This window comes from Pelmatolapia mariae, linkage group LG10_11 (assembly GCF_036321145.2).
Source record: "Pelmatolapia mariae isolate MD_Pm_ZW linkage group LG10_11, Pm_UMD_F_2, whole genome shotgun sequence".
NCBI classification, from domain to species: Eukaryota; Metazoa; Chordata; class Actinopteri; order Cichliformes; family Cichlidae; genus Pelmatolapia; species Pelmatolapia mariae.
In genome coordinates, this window is record NC_086236.1 from 31,963,652 (window position 1) to 31,986,901 (window position 23,250).

The following is a 23,250-nucleotide window of genomic DNA, read 5'->3' on the forward strand; positions in this document are numbered from 1 at the left end:
CACAGAACATTTTTCTTAAAAGTAATGGAACTGTTATACTACCATTTAGTTATTTTTGTGTTTCTCCATCAAATGACCTCAAATGCATGGTTTCAAAATTACCATTTAACTATATAAACTTATAGGCTACAGCCCCCCAAACAAACACAAATCCCTATCAGTCATAACACACATATGATCTTTTTCTTAGTATTTAGACCATATGAAACTCCCTGAATAGGATCCAGTAACCATCCAGTAACCGTATGAAGAGTTGGACAGCACCAGGCCCTGACATGGTTCATGCCTACTGGCGAAAAAAAGCTAACTGCACTCCATGAGCGTCTGGCAGCACAAATTAACCAGATGCTAAAGGATGACACACACCCAGAATGGCTAACTGAAGGCACGGCAGTCCTAAACCTCAAGAACGTCCAACTACTGACCAATAACATGCCTCATGGAAACTCTTGTCAAAGCAGCTCGGATGAACTGGCACATGGTCCAATACATTAAGGAAAAGCCTAGAAAGGAATCAGCAGGGACAAAACACCAGCTACTGGTAGATACAGTCACCCAAAATTATAAGACCAGACTCACCAGCCTGTGCACTGCTTGGATCCACTACAAAAAAGCCTGTGACTCAATGCCCCACACATGGATCTTGGAATGCCTAGAACTGTACAAGATCAACAGGACCTTAAGAGCCTTCATCAGGTATCCGAGGGGATGTGGTGAACAACACCGAAGGGCAACTTCAAGCCAATGGCACCATTAAGTGGGGATTTACTGTCCCCGCCTGCAGTATAGCTTATGTAGTAGTAGTGTTGTAGCTGAGGGTTATGGACAATGTAAAAGATTTCAACCAACTACATCTAAGGGTGATGCATATTAAAATTAAATGGTTCATGCTTGCTTATGTTTTTATATATTTATTAAAACACACAGTAGTTACTGTAGACTTAATGATTTATTGTCACATTTGTACACAGAGAACAGGACTGAATTGTGAGGAGCCACCTACATCCTTTACCTTTATACTTACAGTAGATGTTAGAGTCATAATTTTGAAGTGGTAATCAGCTCAAACCCCAGGCTACAATTATATGCACTGTTGAATAGACACTTCCTTCTCCAGTACTCTATTAGAATTTTTGAATATACTTAGTATACTTAGTTCCTGTGTGGGTTGTTCACTGTATTACAGGGTGCTAGCACACAGTGAATCACAAGCATGTTTGTGTTTTGGAGAAGCACAGATCAAAAGTAACTGACAGCTCACAAGATTCATTTGTGAATTAGCTGTTTATTGGTGTAAGGTCCAGCCTGGAAAATGATCAAATTGTGGATCCACTTTTGATGTTCAGTATAAATAATAACAGAATCTCCTGAACTATAATTACAGATCTTTATGCACTGTACTTGTAGAAAAGAATGATTGGCTGATTAGATAAATGCATGAATATGCAGGTGAGCATTGTTTTCTTGGTCAGCATAAATCTCTGGAAGAATTTTGTGTATATATCATATTGAATGATTCTGTGCATCCGTTTCTAAAGAAAATCTACACATTTGTAATTACAATTTTGCTTTTTATACATATGCTTGTCATTACAGCAAGTGTGAACCTGCCTTGCCTTTATCTTTGTTTACAGCAAGTGCTCTCTTAACAAGACAATTTATTTATCACACAGCCCAGCACGACAGCCGACAAGCAGAGGATTGACTTGTGGGTAGGGTGTAGGACTGAGATAAACTACCATATCTTCATTTCACTGTCAATGATGAGAAGCAGAAAGAACCTTTGACTGAAAACATGCAGGTGTTGACAGATGATTATGGCGCTTCCTTAGTGAAAAAGGATTATTTGCCACATCACAGAACATCTAGAAGTGGTGGAGACTTCTGCAAGATATTTGATTTGTCTAAACGGCTCACAAATACCTGTCAGTCACAACAACTGAGTGAAATCACAGGTGGGCTAGAATGTGGTGAGACAGCTGGTGACACATTTCAGAACACATTGAGGGTTTGCACTCTGTTAGTTTGTGGATGATGAAAAAGGGAAAAAAACCTATCCTTTTCAGCATCTACACGCAGCTGTTTTTAGATAATTATATAGTAAAATTATGGTCTGCTGGGAGAACTGGACATCAGAGGAGCTCAGTTCACAGTGTGACATAAAGAATTCTACAAAAACCAGCTGGTGAATGCAATAATTTAAGAAGATGAAATGTAATAACATTTCTCCTTTTTTTTCTAGTCAATATCTGCCACCCAGATTTAGCATGCTGTGTACCTTTCTCTCAGGTGTTACATTATACTGTAGCGCACCCAACATTTTTAAAAACATTTTCTCCTTCATATTTTTGAGGTCATTGTTACTTTTACCACTGCTGTCTGCAGTTCTGATCCTGGGAGGAATCTCAGTATTCTCATTCTCAGAGACCAGAAAGAGAAGAATGTGGGACATGTGACTTTGATTCACTTTCACAAATAAGACTTGCCTTTGTTTGGCCTATTTTCTTGTACAAGGATTTTACTCAGTGCTAAATTTGGTTGAAAAATTATTTTAAGCTGTCATGTGGCCGTTTATTTAGGGATTATATTTACAGGTCCTGAAATCACAAAAAAACATAACCCTGTAATGATAATGATACTGCATTTCTGTCTCTCATTCATAAGCTTTCTGCATGTTCCAATGGAAAGAAAACACAAATGCAGGAACAAAAAGTGTACATGTGACATGTGAATCTTTATTACACGTTCTGCTATTGTTTCGTCATTGTAAGTCAATGATGAGGCACATACTTGTGTTACTGTCAGGATCCCATCCTGTGTTTTTGAGTTTTATGTTTTGTTTAATGTTGTATTCTTTACTTAGTTGTTCTTTGTTCTTTAGAGTTTAATATTCTACCTTTAGCTCCTGTTTTGTTTTCCATGACTTTATTTTGATCTGAGATTGTGCTTTCTTAATTTGTAATAATAGTTAACAAGAAAAAACCTTTAAGTGGATTAATGATAAGTATCCATTTATTATATTAATTGCCCCCCGTTTCATTACTTCCTGTTTTATTTTGCTAGTCTCTTGTTTCGTGTGTGTTGAATATAAATTTGCTTTTCTGATTTTATAATCATTTTTAGACGAAGTCAGGTTCTGTAAAACAAGTAGAGCTCACCCGAAACCCTGGCTGATTAGGTCCCACACCCGCTTTCACACCTTGGCTCATGTGATTAGAGGATCACCAGGGGGTCCTTTGTCCCTCTTTGGGGGGATACTCCCACTGGGTTTAAATCTGGGACTCTCGGCCATTTGACCTTAGAACTGAAGAAGCTTCTCGGATGAGAGGTGAAACGTCTTCAAGCAACTTAAAGAAGTCCAGACGCTTTTCTTTGCAAACTCCTTTGACTACGATGACCTGGATGACTGAGAACCTTCACAGACATATTGCCGTACATTTTGGGAGGAACACCCTTCAACTGGTACGGGAGTATGAAAGGGAATCAAGGAAACTGGCGGATTATAGGAACCACCTTCGTTTCAACCTAAGATGCAGACAAAGCAGAGTTGTTCCTAAGAGCTTGCGCCTTGGATCCACTGTCAGGGGACACAGAGCAGACTTGATTCTACAGAGAGCACAAAATCACCTTTTAAGTGAAAGGATAAGACAGGTCCATTTCACTATAGATGCCCTCCAGATCAAGATCAGCCAGACTCTGCAGGAACTGGAAACTCTTCTACCCTCTCCAATCCTAGAAGAGGTTTACAAGTTTGTGGACAAGGCTCAGCGGGCCCAACACTCTCAAGGAAAAGAAAGACAACGCAGGAAATTTCACACCTTGCTTTCAAAAACCCACACTCCTCAGTGTGAACCCACACAACTCAGAGACGAAAACACACCTGAAGACAGTCGGGAGAAATGGGTAAAGAACTTTTCAGACCGGAATCTCACTGAACCTGAAAAGAGGGTTTTAGCCAAAGGACTCAATTTCGCCATTTCTCCGCAACAGTTTCCCATAGTGGACCTCATCACAGCCACAGAAACCGCCATACGGATTAATAAATTATCACAGACAGAAGCAGAGCAAATCAGGATGAAAGTCTCAGCCACCCTCTCCAGTGCAAAAGTCCCTCCGTCTAACCTTACATTACAAGAAAAGAAGGCCGTCACTTCCCTGAGCAAAGACCACAACATCACTATATTACCAGCGGATAAGGGAAGGTGCACCGTGGTCCTAAACACAACAGATTACCACACAAAGATCACTACTCTCCTCAATGACAACAACACCTACGAAGCTTTAAAGCGAGACCCCACAAGCAGCTACAAAAAGAAAGTTATAGCTTACCTTCAAGACCTTGAAAAGGACAAAATCATTGACCGCATTACATATCACCGCCTTTATCCAGGGGATGCCATACCCTGCATTTATGGACTTCCTAAAATCCACAAGGAAGGGGTCCCACTCAGACCCATAGTCAGTAGCATAAACTCAGCCACTTATAACATTGCGAAACACCTTGCTACCATCCTTGCACCTCTCGTGGGGAACACCCCACACCACATCAAGAACTCCACCGACTTCACCGACAAGGTCCAGAAACTTACCCTGGATTCAGATGAAACCATGGTGTCCTTTGATGTAGTCTCTCTCTTCACTTGCATACCCACCATGGAAGCAGTGGAGACTGTCAGAAAACGACTACAAGAAGACAGCTCCTTGGAAGACAGGACCAACTTCACACCCGATCAGATTTGCACACTGTTAGACCTCTGCCTTACCACAACATACTTCAAATACAACGAAGGCTTCTACAGACAAAAACATGGCTGTGCCATGGGCTCCCCCGTGTCACCTATTGTAGCCAACCTTTACATGGAGGAAGTGGAAAGGAAGGCTCTCGGCTCTTTCAAAGGAAGAGTACCCAGCTACTGGTACACTGTAAAAAAAGTCAGTAAAATATACAGCAAAACACCGTCAAATTCCAACGGTAATGGAGCGTAAAACCAAAAACTTCCTTTTACTGTATTAAATAGATTGAATAACCGTTAATTGTGAGACTGGATAAAACTTTGTTTTTTACTGTAATAAAATGTTGAAATTATAAATATTGCCTGTGAAAACAAATAAACATGCATACATTTTACAATTAAATATTGTAATGTTGAAAATGTCTGAAAAACTTAGATTTTACGGTATTATTTGAGTAAAACTACATCTTTTGGGGTTGTGCACATTGGAATTCACAGTATAAAGCTGTAGATTTTTAAGCAAACAAAAACATTCATTTTCACAGAAGCAAGATGTTAAAAAAATAGGGTCCACCGTAATAATACAACCAGTAAATACCATAAAAAAAAAAAAAGCAAATATCAGCAGTGAAAGACAATAAAATTGATAGTATTTTTTTTTATTTTAAAATTCAGATACTGATATACAGATTAAAAGTTAGGCCTGCAGTATATCATTGTTAACCTTCTGATTAAAAAAATCAACAGCAAAAGAAGATGTTAAAAATAAAGTTCATGGTTGTGAATAAAATTGATTTCAATAATCTTTTTTAATTATTATTTTAAAACAACTTGATGTTGTTGTGTTTCACGCCATATTATCAGACCACCTTAAGTGGGTCCGCCTTAAATTTTGAGTTTGTGTGATCGCTGTTGATTGGTAGCTAAACTGCTGGTAAACTGTGTACAGAAAAAAAAATTCTGGTAGCAACATTGTGCAGTATGAGCGAACCATTTCACCAAAAAAAGGGGAAGCAAGGCAAGACGTGGCTGCAGCGGTCTGCAGACGTGACTTCTGATCAAATTCTAACCTCCTCCTAAAGAAACAAAGAGCGACATTACATTGCGGGATGACGTCGCCTGAAAATGACCAATAGCGCGGCGCGCTGCTGAGCTGTGTGCCAACTGCTCTTTTTTTCATGCAGGAGACTCAAGTTGGCTTCGCTAACGGACACAGTTTTGAACTCGTATATTAGCGCCATTTATTGGTGCTTGGACCACAGCATCTTCGGAATTTGTAGACATCCTGGCAGCTTACAATTAGTTCGAGGTGAGGTGAGTACATGCAACTTCAAGTTATCTCTGTTATAAAAATCCACCAGCCCAGCGTTTATAGATAATTTTAGCAGTTCGTTTTTTATGAGTGAGGTTGTGAATTTAGTTAGCATTTGTGAGTTGAGTTAGCATTACTGTCGCGAGGGAAGCATTGCTCTGGATTAGTTTCTGTGTTTGGCGTGCTTAATTTGCTAGGGAGGAATTACCAAAGTACATGGAGTTATGTTAACCTGTAATTTCTGTGGTAAGGTAGTTCAGTCATCAAGGGGCTACGTGCTTCATTGTAAACTGCATCGGAATGAGCCACGTTGTTTCTTTCGGTGTAAATATTTAAATATAAATGTAAATATTTTACACATTTCTTTGTCTGTCTCTAAATCTTATTTTGTCTTTATTATGATTAAAAAGGTTTGTTTTGTTCCTGCCCTTTTCAGACACTGAATTTGAGCAGAAACCATAAGGATACTCAAAGGACCTGTGACTCTCAGGAAATGGTGAGATTTCAGGTCATAATCTTTTTTTCTTTTTTTTTCCCATTAAATTCATTTTCCTTTTTCCCTTTACAATATTGCTGTTTTGTTTTTGTAAACAGCATCAAATGAGAGGGACAGATGAAACAGTTTCAAGACAATGGCAGGAAAAACATGCTGAAGATTGAAACAAACCTTGGCTGGAAATATTTGGTATGTGTTTTACCGTAAATCAAATTGTTGAAAAACATTCAGCTACACTGCAACACAGGGAAACTTGATTTGCACTTATTTTGTTACTTTAATTTCTTGTCTCATTATTTTTGTCAGTTATTATTGTTTATGGTGTATGCCCTTCTTGTTTTCTTTCTGAATGCAGAAGGTATCTAGCCAGTCCACAGTGAAAGCTTCGTTGCACCCCATGAGTCTTCTGGCAGAAATGATGGCACCTGTATTCTTTGGTTTCCCTAAACATCACACCCTGCCTGTTTATACGAGGCTCTTCAATTAAGTCTGCACCCAAAGATTCAATAAGAGGTAAGCAGTGGTATTATTCAAGTTTTGCTAAAGAAAGATGGACAGGAGACACTAATCTTAATCAGCCGAGCTCAGGTTCATGTCCAGGTGAGCAGTTTCATACGCTATAAAATGTAGATTGAATGATAGGTCTCATCACCATGCATTCAGCCATTAACTTCAAGTTCTATGATAAATCAATAGGAAACTTAAATACGTTTTCCAACAAATTATGATTGTGATTAGGGCTGCGTTGTCTATGTATCACTTTTACATAAGTAGCAGGGCTCTAGAGTGCGACCAAATTTTTCAGTGGTGCGACTAAAAAAAAATATTTTCAAGTAACAAAAAAAAAAGAAATCCCTGCAACTCTCCATGTGGTCAACAACAGACACACATTATGCCCTATCGCGGACTAAACCAATCAGAGATAGTCAGGGGCGAGACCTCTCTGATTGGCCGTGGTCCAGTTGAAAGTGCAGGTGGAAGAGAGAGGTGAGTAGCTTGAATAAAGCGATATCAATTCATTAACGGATTCCACACAAAGACGTAAACACAGAGCGAACCCGACGCATCAGAATCAGCTTTGTCTTTCTCGGCTTTCTCACCCCACGGCCCGAACACGGACACGCTGTCGGAGCTTAGCGATTCTGATGCGTCGGGTCCGCGCTGTTTCCGTCTTTTTGCGCTGATTCTGAGCTGCAGGTTTTGTCTCTCTCCAACCAAAATTCGCCGAGCCAGCAGCAAAAGAAGCAGCAAACTACGCTTCATAATTGATCAATGTCGTCATGAATTCCCTCTGACTTTTGCTGTTTTGCTTCCACCACGATAAAAATCACACTTCATGCACAGCTCTCTCTCTCTCTCTCTGTACTTCAAGAACAGTTTCCCGTCTCAAATCTGTTTTCTGCATTATTCATTCGCTTACTACCCACCAGTCTACCGTTGTTTACAGCGCGGTCTTTTTCTTTTTTCACTTAAATGACCTCGGACAAGAAAGCCTAATTTCTGTTGTTCAATACTGAAGAAATTTAAACTTCTTAAAATTATGCAAAATTGCAGAATATTTTTAAGGTTATCTGCTATAAAAAACCAGACCAGGAAAATCTCCTTCATGTTTTTCTGTGTTTTATTCTGTTACTTTGACACAAAGGCATCTGCTGTGATGTTCACAATTCTGATGAAGTCTCACATGTATCAGTACTGATAAATGATCAGAATTATAATATTTCTGACTGTCTGAGGCTAAACTGAATCGAATCGGGACTTTGAGAACCGGAATCGAATGGATTATAGAAATCAGTGATGATACCCAGCCCTAGTGAGCAGCCTAGGCCCGACAGAAGTGGATGTAGCTGTGGGTAATAAGAAAAGATGAAAAGAACTATTGATAACTTTTTTGTTAAGTTAAGGCCTGATCCGTCTGAAATTCATAGCCAGCTCTGACACGGTGCCATCAATCTTTGAATGCTGAAAAAGCACAGTGTATCCAGAAAACACATTAGATGCTGCAATAAATGCACTGCCCAAGTGTCCCCTCTCCCCACTGCCTTTCAGCAGCAGGCAGCAGCAAACAGGTCGTCAGGCCAAGATGATGATTAAGTTTAACATTTTCTACAATATTGACAAAGCACTTTAAGCACAAGATTGTTAGTTAATAATTTAGAAATGAATATTGTCTGTATGGACTTCCCCCCAAAGAAAGTGCACATGTAAAACTGCAGTGATAAGCGATGCGGTTCAAAAATTTGAGTGCGCCTAACTTTTGTGCCGGTACGCCTAAATTTTTTAAGTTAGGCGTACCGGTGCGCCCATGTCAAAAAGTTAGTCTAGAGCCCTGAGTAGATTTAAAGGATAACTATTGCCAAAACGCAACCTGGGCTGTTTTTTTTTTACTGTATTGATTTTGATGCGCTCAAATTTATGCCCCGGCCCCCTAGTATTCCCATTCACTGGCTATTGACCACAAAACAAAATCACGGTGAATCTCAAAAACGGCTTGTTTGTCGTAATTATGCTTTTAGATATATGTTTGTCTCATTTACAGTAAAAAAAAAAACAGCCCAGGTTGCATTTTGACAATAGCTATCCTTTAAGAACTGTATATTTTACACTTAAGAAATCATTTATCATTAGATCTGTTTTTGGCAGCACGTTTTGTTCATTTCTGTGCATTTTGCTCAAGCACTGATCAAACTTTGTCCATTTTTTGCTGCAGAGGGGATCCTGCCAGTCCAAAGTGAACTCCTGATGGACATTGAAGTACTCCTGCAGAGCTTGTATCTTCGACACCATGCGCATTAGAAACTCCACTGAGTCCTTTCCTTCACCAAGGCAGGACCCAGTGACTCATTACTGTTGATAGGTCAGGGGCAGGTAATATTTTGTTTCATGTTTATTCATGGATCCATGGATTACCAGCCATATATATGGACACATGCTGTATTCTCAAGATCTATGCTGTTTTGTAGGAATAGAGAAAATGATATGTTTAGTCTGTTTTCAAATGGTATGTCATATTTTCTCATTGTTTATCAGTAATATTCACTACCTTGGTTATATATGAGCATCTTTAGGTTTTTCTATATTTAGCGGTTGCAAATGTAAAATGTACGGTAAACCATTTATGTTCCTCATATTGTACTGTATTTTTAGCGGTAAAATACCGGCAGCTGTGGTTGCCAGGAATTTACCGTAAAATGTATCTGGTCAAAATAAAATGCTGTAATTTGTTATACAATTTCACTGTGTTTTTTACTGTCAAAGGTTTTAATAAGGTTTAACATATTTCTGTTATTTTTACAGTTATTTACAATAATAGGGTCTATCCTATTACTGTTAAATTAACAACAAATTACTGTAAATATTATTGTATTATAACTTTTTTTTTTTACTGCAAATATCCGTAAAAAGCTATGGAAAGTTGCATTTTTTACATTAAATTTCTGTATAATTGACAAATATATTTGGTTTTTTCTATCATGATTTTGGTAAAATAATACGTTGTCTACCTTAAAATTTAGGGTTACAAAACCAGTATACCGTATTGTCTTTTACAGATTCAACATTTTTTTCACGGTATATTCCTGGCAACCACAGCTGCCGGTATTTTACCGTAAATTTGACAGTTTTTTTTTTTTACAGTGTACAGATATGTAGATGACACCTGGGTCAAAATCAAAACACAAGAAGTGGAATCCTTCACTGCGCACATTAACGCTGTGGATAAAAACATCAAGTTCACCAGGGAAGACACAAAGGACAACTGTTTGCCTTTCCTGGACTGCGCTGTGCACATTGAAGAGAATGGCAACCTCAACATTGAAGTTTACCGGAAGCCCACACACACGGACCAGTACCTCCTCTTTGACTCCCATCACCCTCTGGAACACAAACTTGGAGTAATTAGGACCCTACACCACCAGGCAGAACATGTTCCCTCTAAGCCTGAGGGAAAAAAGAAGGAACACACACACGTAAAGGAAGCACTCAAAACATGTGGTTATCCTAACTGGGCGTTCATAAAGTCAGCAAAGAGGCACAGAAAAGAAGATCAGACACCAGCGAGGGAGGATAAGAAAGACAGACGCAACAACGTTGTCATCCCCTATGTAGCCGGTGTATCAGAGAAACTCAGGAGAGTTTTCTCCAAGCACGACATCCCAGTGTACTTCAGACCCAGCAACACACTCAGACAGAAACTGGTTCACCCGAAAGACAAAACTCCTAAACACAAACTCAACAACGTGGTGTATGCTGTACAGTGCAGCGAGGAATGCCCAGACCTCTACATTGGAGAGACCAAACAGCCACTTCACAAGCGCATGGCACAACATAGAAGAGCCACCTCCACAGGACAAGACTCAGCAGTCCATCTGCATCTTAAGGATAAAGGTCACTCTTTCGAGTATGCCAATGTTCACATTTTGGACAGAGAGGACAGATGGTTTGAAAGAGGAGTGAAAGAGGCCATCTATGTCCACTGTGAGCGACCATCTTTGAACAGAGGCGGTGGTTTACGACACCAACTGTCTGCCATCTATAATCCAGTTTTGAGTTCCCTCCCCAGACGCCTTAATGCCCACTCACATCCTTGGCCATCTGACCTCAGGAATTCACATGACAGGGTGGGGCCAGGTTTCACAATGAGCTCACCCGAAACCCTGGCTGATTAGGTCCCACACCCGCTTTCACACCTTGGCTCATGTGATTAGAGGATCACCAGGGGGTCCTTTGTCCCTCTTTGGGGGGATACTCCCACTGGGTTTAAATCTGGGACTCTCGGCCATTTGACCTTAGAACTGAAGAAGCTTCTCGGATGAGAGGTGAAACGTCTTCAAGCAACTTAAAGAAGTCCAGACGCTTTTCTTTGCAAACTCCTTTGACCAAGTATCGGTTAAGCTGTTTACTTACCTATCTAGAACTGGTTTTAAATATCACTCTGTGTCTGAACTGGGGTTTTTTTTTTTTTTGTTGCTTTTTATCCTTTCTTTTTCTCTTAGCTGTTTCATCAAAACATTAAAACTTAATCAAAAGACAATAGCAATCACAGCAACTATAGATAAAAATCGAAAGTCAATATACATCTATCCATTCTCTGTTGCTTATCCTTTTTCAGGGTCACCGGGGGGCTGTCTTAAGGCAAGAGGCAGGGTACACCCTGGACAGGTTGCCAGTCTGTCGCAGGGCTAACACATAGAGACAGACAAACCATTCGCACTCACATTTACACCTATGGTCAATTTGGAGTTTCCAATTAACCTAACCCCACTAACAGCATGTCTTTGGACTGTGGGAGGAAGCTGGAGTAACCGGAGAGAACTGAATTCACAGACTTCTTGCAGTGAGGCAACAGTGCTAACCACCATGCTGCCCAGAAGTGAATATTTAATAATAATATCTATTTTACTACTCAATTCACACCCAGTACTGCCTTTTTTAATGTGTCAGCTTCACATTAGAGCTCTTCAACTTTCAAATATAGCCCCATGATAATCTGGAGATATATTAGAGGTCAGACTAGTTTTAAGCCAAATCATGTGAAATTCATTTTATTGACTGAATATTTGGTGTGACAAATACCAATAGCCCGTTTAACAAATCAGGAGAACACATAAAAAAACATGTTATGCACATGCCTTAACTCACCATTTTAGTAAAAATGTGCTCAGCTGACCTCAGTTGTTTCATTTTGTCAGAGTATGTGCTGTATATGTATGTATATTTAGATGTAGACAGAATGCCATCTTCTTTACTTCAACTGTCATTTCTTTCATTGAAATCAAAATATGCAAAAAAAACTAATTTACTCCCCAATATTGTCGCAATTACTTATTGCTAGCAGATTAGACATGTGACTCTCCCATCTCCAGACAGGTGACAACAACAGCAGCTCATTATAAGCTTGCATTATGCCAACTAATGTGAGGTTTCTGGAAACCTAAGTCATGAGGTCATGAGGTGCATGAATACCTATGGGGCATGAGTCTGAGTCTAACAATGCTAGATCCACTTGAAATAAACTTTCATTAAGATTGGCTAACAGAGACTAACGGGAGGTAAAATAGCAAATAAAAACAATAAGAATAAAAATAAATAATGATAATTTAACAAAATACTAAATTATAACCCATCTTATTCTCCCGTGTATTAAAGGTGAAGCTATGATAAGTCAGTTAACTCACACAATTGGCATTTTTGTCAGCTTTCCTTCATGCCTTCAAAGAGATAACACTTTATAAATAATGAAAACAAAGCACAGTTTTACCACTGATCTACTGTACAGTGCTCTTCCTCTCACACCACTGGTTTATCTGCAGCAGCTGTGCTACTTTTATTTTTTATTACTCATTTATGGTCTGTGTGTCAGCTGCAGGGGAGGGGTGGAATGACAGGTTCAGGGGGCAGTGCCAGGGGAGGCTGGTCAGGACACATCTGGCAGTAATTGTGTGATTTTGCCTCTCCTATTTCAGTAGACACCGGGACCTATGTGCCGAGCTGTAAGCAGGAATCAGGAGCCTGGCTTAAAAGCCAGAAAGTGTCAGGCTACAAGAATTATCGCTTGCGTGTGCACTGAGTGTAAAGAGTCGAATCACTTTGGGTGACTTTGGGTCCTTCATGCTCCACCCTCTTTATATTTTTCTGATAGTAGATTATACTTCATTTGTAAAGTCAGCCACTCAGTTATATTAGCGTAATTGGTCAGATATTGTCAATGCCACCCCTTACATATGAACATGCTTGTATGTTGTTCAGAAAACCCTGGGTTAACTGAGAAATTTGTTCTACCACCAGTCCTGACCACTTACCTACTGCACTGTACCAGAGTTAGCGTAAGGCTAATTTCCATCTGCAGTCTCTGTTGCATGCATAAAATCACAAAAATGTTAGAGAAAAAGTAAATCGCAAAGCGAACAAACAATATCAATACACTCATAAGCGCGACACAAGGAAAAAACAGACATCAGTTTATATTAGTCTGAGTCTTTCACCAAATATTTCAGTCTGTTTTTAAAGCTGGTCATAGAGCTGGAGTTCTTAATGGCATCAGGCAGGGCATTCCATTGAGCTGAAGCTTTCAGTGAGAATGAGTGCCGAAAAGGTACAGTATCATCTTTAGTTAAAGATATCCTTTTAGATTTTATAGATTCTCCTGGGCAAAAGTTAATCAAATGAAGTGGCAGGCGGTGTGACAGACCATGTAAAATCTTAAACAACAAATACGCATTGGAAAATAATTTTAAATTTGACACCTGCATTAACACTGTCACCTGGATTAGGAATATTTCTAATTTCTAATTACTGATTAGTTCCTTTAACACTTTAAGTGTCAGGGATAAAATTCAGTATAAAATATCAGATATAAAATGTTTTCATGTCTAAAGATTAATACACATCATACACATAATACACATTTATTTTATACTAAATTTGGGTTTTCAGTTTAGTTTCAGTTAGTTTTAGGATTTATGAAACACATAAGAGCTATTACCGTACAATACTCTGAAGACAGTTGACTCATAGTCAAGTTCAAATTTGAACCATATAAATTGAAAGATTTTCTTTAAAATATAAAATATTGTTCTATTTTTTTTATTTTATCTTATTATTCTCATTTATTAAATACATTTTTCACACTTTAGTTTTTAGCTCAGTTTTAGTTGACTAGAATAACCTTGATTAACACTAAGCCATTTCAAATCATTCATATTTGTACATTTGTGTAGTACTGAAAGACACATTTAACTGCACTTAATATCAGTCCAGCTGAAGATTATAATTTTATGTAGTAACTTCTCTTCCCTCACTCCCTTCCACAGACAGATTTGCACAAAGGTTTAACAAGACACAGACCTCAATCAGACAGTGGGCCAACATCAGTAATGAAAGCCTGCACCAAGAGTGTGATGTTTAAAGTACAGTATTCATTCATTCAGTCCCCCTTTTCTTTCCTTTAATCTGCTTTGAGCTAAGATATATTTCACATTTCAGACATTTCAAAATTTGGCATATTTGTATTCTTTGTGATAACAAAGCAGTAATCAGTACAACAATACAGCAAGCTCTTATGAGATTTTTTGTTTGTTTGTTGTAGTTGTTAAATGTCACAGTCTTTCTGTAAAACCTTAATGTATGAATATGTATTTTACTATAAGTCAAAACACAAAACTAGTATATTGGTCCTTTAATAAATACATGATATCCTGCACCTACAGTGTATTTTAAGGTTTAATCTTTTTTGTGCCATGTTTAATATATATAAAATGTTCCTAAATGTTATTTCTGTACTAAATCAATGTTTCAGTATTGAAACATTTGTGGTATAGGTTATAGTATGGGATTGTCATGATGCTTGAATTTCAAACTAAATACCAATACCCAGGAAAGTCCTTAATACCCTACACCTTTTTTGATACCATAAGTAAAATTTTGAGAATGGTGAACAAGTAATTTGAAAAAATAACTTGCTAATTTTTTTTAATAAACTTTCCCAATTATAAGGAATAAATAACAAAAACAACAAAATAGATATTTAAGATTTAGAGTTTAGGGTTTTTGTTTCTTGAGATCATTTCATTAAAGATCTTAAAGGTTACAAATAAACACATAGTACAACAGCACAATATCTGACAAATGTAAATACTTTAATTGTTGTACAAGAAGAGCCTTATGAAAAAGTTAAAAATAAACTTTGGATAGTATGTGGTATTAGTAAAAAAAAAAGAGTGCTCACTGTGAAACAACTGACTGCATTTTAAAAGTAGCCTGTCAACTGGCTACAACCCAGTAAGAAACACATTTTAACAAATCATTTTAGAGTAGAGAAGTTCTCATCTTGTCCACATCTGCAGCCTCTCTCTTATCCAGCATTCATACTGCTCTTCCTCAATCTGCAGCTCTTCACCTTCTCAGCTCTGCTCCTCACCCTGAGACTTGCTGCTCTGATCTGGACTTTTGGATATATTTCTGGACTTTCTACTCAGTTCGGCTACAGTTCAGCTTTACTACACTGTGCAGGCAGCATCCTGCCCAGTTCTCCACATGTTCGTAATCTGCTCTGTGATGGCTCAACATTCCATTCATGACCCATAATTATTCATCTTTTATCTAACTACAGACAGTTAACGTGGCTATCGGGTGATTGCTAATAGTTTAAGAGTTAATATCAATTTGTGTACCAGTCAAATGTAAATTTACGATCACTATTAAATATTAAATATTCAGTGTTGTAAAGTCTTCCTAAACTGTTGTTCGGTGGTATGAACATTAACTATTTCAGCTATTTCTGAGGGGGTTTGTGTAAGGAGGAGCTGTGTGCCTGCCAGCAGTGCAGCTCTGTCAAGTGTGTGTGTGTGAGTGAATGAGGCCAAGATGGCACTGTATAAATAAATACTGTTGCAAATGACTATTTATTTTTATAATAATTTTTAGCTTCTAGTTATATTAAGTATTAATTTTTTTGGGTATTAGCCTACCCACTGAATGTTAAAACTGTGACATTTTAACATCTAACTGGTATATTTCTTTTTTTGTTCATGTAATGTTTAAAGATTATTACCCTGGATAGGAATACTTCCTGCATTTTAAAGCATTAGATCACGGTTTGGATTAGATAGAAGAAAGATCAATGCATGGCTTATGAATATCACATAGAAAGCAGTAGGAAGTGGCAGTGGTACACCTTTTCATTGGGAAAATGAATGTCCGAGCTTCCTAATGCCTCCCTAGTAGGATCGCATAGACAAAAAAGAAAATAAAACAAAACAATAGCAGAGCAGAGACTCGCTAATCCCCCTCTGTATGGATCCTTCAAAGAGAGGTAGAAAATGAGCAAAGCAATGCTAAGCAATGTGATGATGAGATTCTTTTTTTAAAAATATATATATTTCAGATTAGACTAGTTCGTATCGTAAAAAAGAAGTATCACAAACAATCTTGCAAGTCTTGTAAGTCTGAGGAAAATTCTAAGTGTATCCTGAAAAGCCTCCTGCAGGTTTTTCATCATGGCTTTACTGTGATAATACCACAAATGAGCTGTATCCAAAGGGGTACAATAGGCTTGAAAGAGGGCCACATTAACATCATCTGTGCAGCACTGTTGCTTCACATCATCATCATCACAAAGATCACTTTTTAAGATATGACCTTTCACTTTGCTTACCAGATCCAATACTTTGTCTGCTAAAGACAAAGATTCCATCCAATCTCACTTCTGATCCTCCTTAGTTGTAGCAATCACAACAACACTCTTTTTAGAACTCTTTTAACCTCCTAGGACCTGGCGTCCACATATGTGGACATCACATTTTGGGATGTCTAGACCAAAATACAAAATTTTACTCTACAAGGTCCTGATAATCACTTATGAGGACATTATACTGCAAATGTTCTATTGAAATTTAAAAAAAATGTCCTCATATGTCAATCTTATTTTTGTCAGAGATAAAATCAGGTAAAAAAAAACAAAACAAATCTGGAAATTCTTTGTTTTTACATTCATCAAGTCCCAAACAGCCCAAATACCAAAGAGAATTTAAAAATGCATGCCATGAAAGAGTTCAGGTCTTAGGAGGTTAAACAAAATATCATACTGAGCACAATAACTAGCACAAACTCTAAGTAATTGCTGCTAACATGGACTGTAGTGGACTAAAAGACCAAATCATCAGGGTACATTAAATGATTAACAAGAAGGTTACCCACCATACAACCAGTCTTTAATCATTTAACTTGACTGAAATATCATCAAGATACAAAATGAAGAAAACAGGGAACAATATTCCACCTCAACTCATTAGATACAGAAAAAGTTTTAGATACATCCGTACCGCACTCAACTTGCATAGTTTGATGTGAGTACAAAAAGTATATAATCCTAATTAGATATAAAGAGACCCCTTTGCTTTACAATTTAATCAACAACTTCTGATGGTTAACTGTGTCAAATACTTTGGAAGCATCTAAAAGCACATCAAAACTGATGTGTTCTGTCTTTTATATTTGTTTACAATTTCCTTCAAGGAATATATACATAGATCACTATTATGCTCACTTTTAAAACCAACTGATTATAAGTTGTTATTATGCACTTCTCTAGGTCAGCCACCAACAGACACCAAATACAACAGGGTAACGAGGGAATGGGGACCAGGAGAGAAACACATCTGGGACTAATCACACACAGACACACGAGACTGGAAGGAAGCAACACAGAATATACTAACACAAGATGAGGAACTATCAAAGTAAAACAGGAAACATATGATACACGCTGAGACAGGAAAAGAACATACATGAAAACACAGAGGCACAGCAGCAAAACCTAAGAACTAGAACTCAGGAAATTATATATATATATATGTGTGTGTATATGACAGAAAAAAACACATAAACACACCGAGGTCAAAAAATTGAGCTGCCACAAGAAAATGGGAATAAATTCTAAATAAATTCTAAATTCCAAATTAGACCCAGAGGCTGAGATTGTTTGGAAATGGTTTTATACAGTTTGGCTTTGATCTAAATGTCATGTAGTCTCCCAAAATTTGCTTTCAGAGTTGTTTTGGTTTCAAATACATACAAAGGAGCACACGTCTGTCCAGTTCAGACTCAAGTTTTGTTATGTGGTCTAGAATATGTCACATCGCTTCACACATGTCCTAGCTTGCACAAAGAAATACTGGGATCTTTAGCTCAGTTGACATCACACTAACATGTGTGACGGAGACAGAATAACTACCAGAGGCTGAAATAGAAACTGCTCTGTGCTCACAAATGTCAATTCGGCTGGGTCAGAGATAGCCAGACTTATCAGTGATACAGCTGTCCGTCATCCCATGCAATCAGTTTTCCTTTCATCAATCTGAATTACTACTGACATCTGATAACTTGAAGCAAATCCCATCCCCAGGGCTCTTGGTTGTGCCATACTTTTCATTTCATAATAACTGGGAGAAAGAGACTGTGGCCACGATCTATTCTGCAGGTGGATTCATCGACTGCAGGATAGCCATGACCATGATATCATCATGTCAGTCTCTTCATCATGTTGCATCTTGAATTGTAAACCTGATCCAGCATGGAGCTATGTCTCTTTCCATCCCTGGCCCAGGTTGCTGAAAAACTGTAGTGTTACTAAGAATATTCAAAGTGAGGCTAGCTGCACCTTGAAGTCTTGAACCTAAATGAGTGGCAAGTGCAACTCCACAGGTGGTAATGGAAAAAATAAAATAAACTCTCTAACACTAAATGCAGATGACTGATTAATTTGAAATTAATTGGGAGTCTGTGCTCAGTTGGATGATTTTTTATTTTGATTCAATTACTTTATAATTTTTGTGCCATTTGAGGTCTAACGTCTTCTTTTTATTTTTAACCAGGTACTATTTTCATAAAGAAATGACAGATGCTGCAAGTGTCCTAATACTTTACTTATATCTCAACTCTAAAGTCACAAACTACACAGAATAGTTTGCTTGCTATGTTAATATTAAATGACACAATTAGGACACTGAAAACACCTCAATTGTTTTTTTTCAACTTGAGACATTGTTAGATCTAATGGATCAAAGATTTTAAACTATACTAAGATTGATATGTAATACTGTCATTTCATTATCAGTTATCAACCATTTCCCTTTAACAATACACACACACACACACATATATATATATATATATATATATATATATATATATATATATATATATATATATATATATTGTTAAAGGGAAATTTTGTTATCAGATATTAATTGAAAGGTTGATAACTAATAATGAATGACAGTTGATCCATGCTGTATTTTCCATATAATGCAACATTTAGCCAGTGCTTTACAAAGAACATTGGTGACAGGAGAGTAAAGCCACACATTCTCTCTCTACTGTAAGAGGAATGAAGCTTCCATGTGTTTGATCAAACAGGAACAAGCAGCTACATCTGCATGTTGGCGTAAAAAGAGGAAAAGGCAGTGGCAAAATATTTCAGAAGCACAAATTCTAACACGTACACACCAGGGGATGAGAAGCAGACAGCTAATAACCCATCAAAAGAATTACAGTCACTGCCAAAGCCTATGAGTTCAAGCAGAGACAGCAAACACAAGAAGGCCACTGTATGTGATCCAGGCTGTATGCTCTGGGCCGAGTCTCACTGACACCTCACAACATGACCTCCATTTTACAGACAAATCAATCTATGAGCGATGGGCTAATTGCTAGGAAACTCACAGCATGACCTATTAGGTTCTCGGTTCCACCCGCACACACCCACAGTGACATGACAAACTAGGGAATAAAGTGCAAGAGCCTGTATTTTGCAAGATAATAAAATACGGTGTTAGAGAATAGAATTTACTCTCAGTATCTTTAATTGGGGGTGTAACTGTATCGTGCACAGATTCAGAGTTTCAGTCTTTGCCGGTTTAACATCAAACCCTAATTGAAGACTTCACACAGACAGGGCAGTTTTAAGTTTTCAGATCAGGGATCTAAGTCTCATTATCTGAAACTGCACCAAGTTTTTTATGTGCAGTGTTAGTTAAAGACAGAGTCTGTGTCCAAATGACCTTGTTTGAACCAACTCCAACTGACATTTGTTTTTCAAAAGCATGTCAAAACTTTAATGGTCTGGTGAGCCAGGGAGTTTTCCTCCACTGACATTTGATGAATTGTATCATCTAATTTCAGATATTCCGATTTAGATTATCACCGTTAACAGGAAAACCAATTCACCACATTTAGACCTATTCAAAAACATTTTCAGTAAACAAACTATTAATGAGTTTTAATGCATTACAAACAGGACATATGCTTACTGTAGACTCATATCGGCTAAAAATACATCTGAAACTTTAACAGTTAACCTCATATTCCATTCTGTTTCAAATTGTCTTCAGGCACTGCACAATAAAGTCACAGATATCAGCTCATACCCAGAGTGGTTGTGTTATGTGGCGAACGGCAGTTTCTAACCCTCACCAGAAAAAAATTCCAACACATTTTACAGACTAAAACAGACAGGACAGCAGCATACCCCCACACCGAGCAAGCTCACTTCTCATTTTCTCTACCGTTATCATTCTCCCTTTACACACATCCTCACTTGCACTGCATATAACAAAGAACAAGCCAACCCCTCCACACGCAACGAGACAGTTTCCAAACACTTGCTGAGAAGCTATCAAACACTTGCCTGATCAAGGACAGCTCTGTGCAAAGCAGGCCTTCCAGCTGAGGTCTGACAATGAGAATCCACTTGCTGAACAAAACAAGAATATGTGGATAGGAATCAATAAAGCCTTCCCTTCTTCACTCTAACCTTCGCTGTTTGCATTTTGCTACAGGAAATGCTACGCACTCTGTCCACACTGATACTCTAGCACCAGGGATCTATGTTTGCATTCATGTTTTTTTGAGTACTGTCTTAAAGGCATACTGCATAACACTGGTATCAGCTGCACTATTAGAGAGAATATGATTTCAAAAAGTAATGCAACTACACGACTTCCAGAGATGTCCCCACTAGCTAACAAGGTGAGATTGCACTCCATGAAGCCAGAACTCGATTGGAGAAGCTGTTACAAAAAGTTCTAACGGGATTACACCTGTTTTAACACGCAAATATCTCAGTTGGAAAAAAAGTCAAATGTCAGAAGTGTGTGAATGTGAAATATGTGTGAAATTGTGTGAAAGCCAGATTTATATTACCTGCATAATGGAAATATGACTTATGTAAAATTATGTATAATTTTATCCTAAGTGTAAAATCTTAAAGTAAGAAATCCAAGGTGAATGTCTTTGCCTCAGTAGTAGCAAGCTCGTCCTCCATTAAGAAGCCAGGCTTGTAGACGTTTATAATGGCAAAACAGAAAACATTTTCCCACAGTCTGCACTGCTACCAGCAACTGCAAGACAGTTAGATTCGAGGTGAATTCAAAAGCAAACTGCTGGCTCCCATTTAAGCTGGCAAAGTGCAAAATGGCAGCTTTTTAACATTGATTTTGCATTCTGGGGTAACAGAAGGAAAATGTGTACTCTGAGAAAACCCCAAAGCACTTCCCATCTGCAGGGGCAAATTACTGATGCCTGTTGATCCAGACACATTTTTTCAGATACACAGAGACATGGTGAAAATGTGTTCAAGGACTTGAGGATGGTTGATCACGTGAGAAATTCATAGCATTTTAGAGAATGTGTTTAACTGGGTAATAATGCTTAGGGACTTCAAATGGAGACATCAAATAGTTGAATACATGAGCATTTTATGAGGGACAGGGCTATTTATCATAAAATGACAGTATGATTTAAAAAAAATAATTTTGAATACAATGGGTAGACAAAACTGGAATCCCAATTAATGCCAAAGTAAATTAAGGGTGGACCATACTAACAAAGCTGGCATTAGCCCACAAACCAAAGGCAAAAACCATTATATCTCTGACTCTCTTCCACAGCATGTCTTCCTTCTCTCACCCCAACCAGTCGCAGCAGATGGCAGCCTCTCCCTGAGCCTGGTTCCTCCGGAGGTTTCTTCCTGTTAAAAGGGAGTTTTTCCTTCCCACCATGTCAAAAGTGCTTGCTCATAGTGGGTCATATGATAATTGGGTTTTTCTCTGTATGTATTATTGTAGGGTCTACCTTACAATATAAAGCACCTTGAGGCGACTGTTGTTGTGATTTGGCGTTGTATAAATAAAATTGAATTGTAATGAATTGAATTGAATTGAATTGAATTGAATTGAATTGAACCCTGTCTATTGTCATCAATTTTTCCAGGCATCAACAGTTAATCATGAGGTAAATATAACAGCTGCATATCATGACTTGAGCTTCATACTGCACTGACCATCAAATCAGAAGAAAGCTGAAGAGAATTCAATGCCAAATTACCAAAAAAGTCTGATGTAACCTACAGTTCTATATAAACTTTGACTAGTGCTCATCATGGAAAATTACAATCTCATATATTGTGTATTGCAAAAAGAGACAATGTTTTCTGTAAATTGTAAACAGATGTATGAACATGATTTGAAGTGGTGTGGGTGTGCTACTGTCTGTGAGAGCAAAAGAATAAAATGTCTTTTATCAGATGCAATTTACCTTTTTCTCCTTCCCTTTTGAAAAATATTTTGACCTTTGTTTTGGTTGGTGCAATGGGTCATCTACTAAACAAAAAGGTTTGTAGATCAGTCGCTGGCTGCTTCAGTCAAGGTGTTGCTTTAATTCTTAGGCAAGCTAGTGAATGTTGATTTGCTTCTGATGGATCCATGCTTTATGTGATTCACAATTATTAGAAAAAGCTAGCTTTTTTTTTTTTTTTTGCTTATGCACTGACAATGCTCTCTAGACAAAATTATAGTATTTTTGTTTGTTATTTGCCCCACACACATAACTTGCATGCACTCATGTTTGTGGCCAACAGACTATTTACCACTGTATTTTCAATGCATGATTTTGATGCATCTTTGTACAGAAGGCAAGAGCGCTATGCAGCTGTCACCTTCTGTCAGTGCTGTTTCTCTGAAATCAGCTCTGTGGGTTAGTGCTCAAAGGACAGCAAAAGTGAGTAAACCAAATGACATTAAGGGAGGATATGAAACAGTCAGCATGCTGATGACTGAAGATTGACCTTTTAAATGTGATGCAATGCAATGTCAGAGTCAAGCACAGCATGAATCACCTAAATTAATATTACAGACGCTGCAGCAGCGTGATAT

General features: G+C 38.0%; 1 protein-coding gene and 1 long non-coding RNA gene across 2 annotated transcripts in view; one reads left to right on the forward strand and one right to left on the reverse strand.

Moving 5' to 3' along the window:
• Positions 1–23,250, reverse strand: part of opcml (opioid binding protein/cell adhesion molecule-like) — a 388,855-nt gene that overhangs the window by 155,652 nt on the left and 209,953 nt on the right. The gene's annotated exons all lie outside the window — the stretch shown is intronic.
• LOC134637983 (uncharacterized) lies at positions 5,906–6,730 on the forward strand. Its single transcript, XR_010095209.1, has 3 exons — positions 5,906–6,047; positions 6,482–6,541; positions 6,640–6,730. It is a non-coding gene; the product is annotated as an uncharacterized LOC134637983 (long non-coding RNA).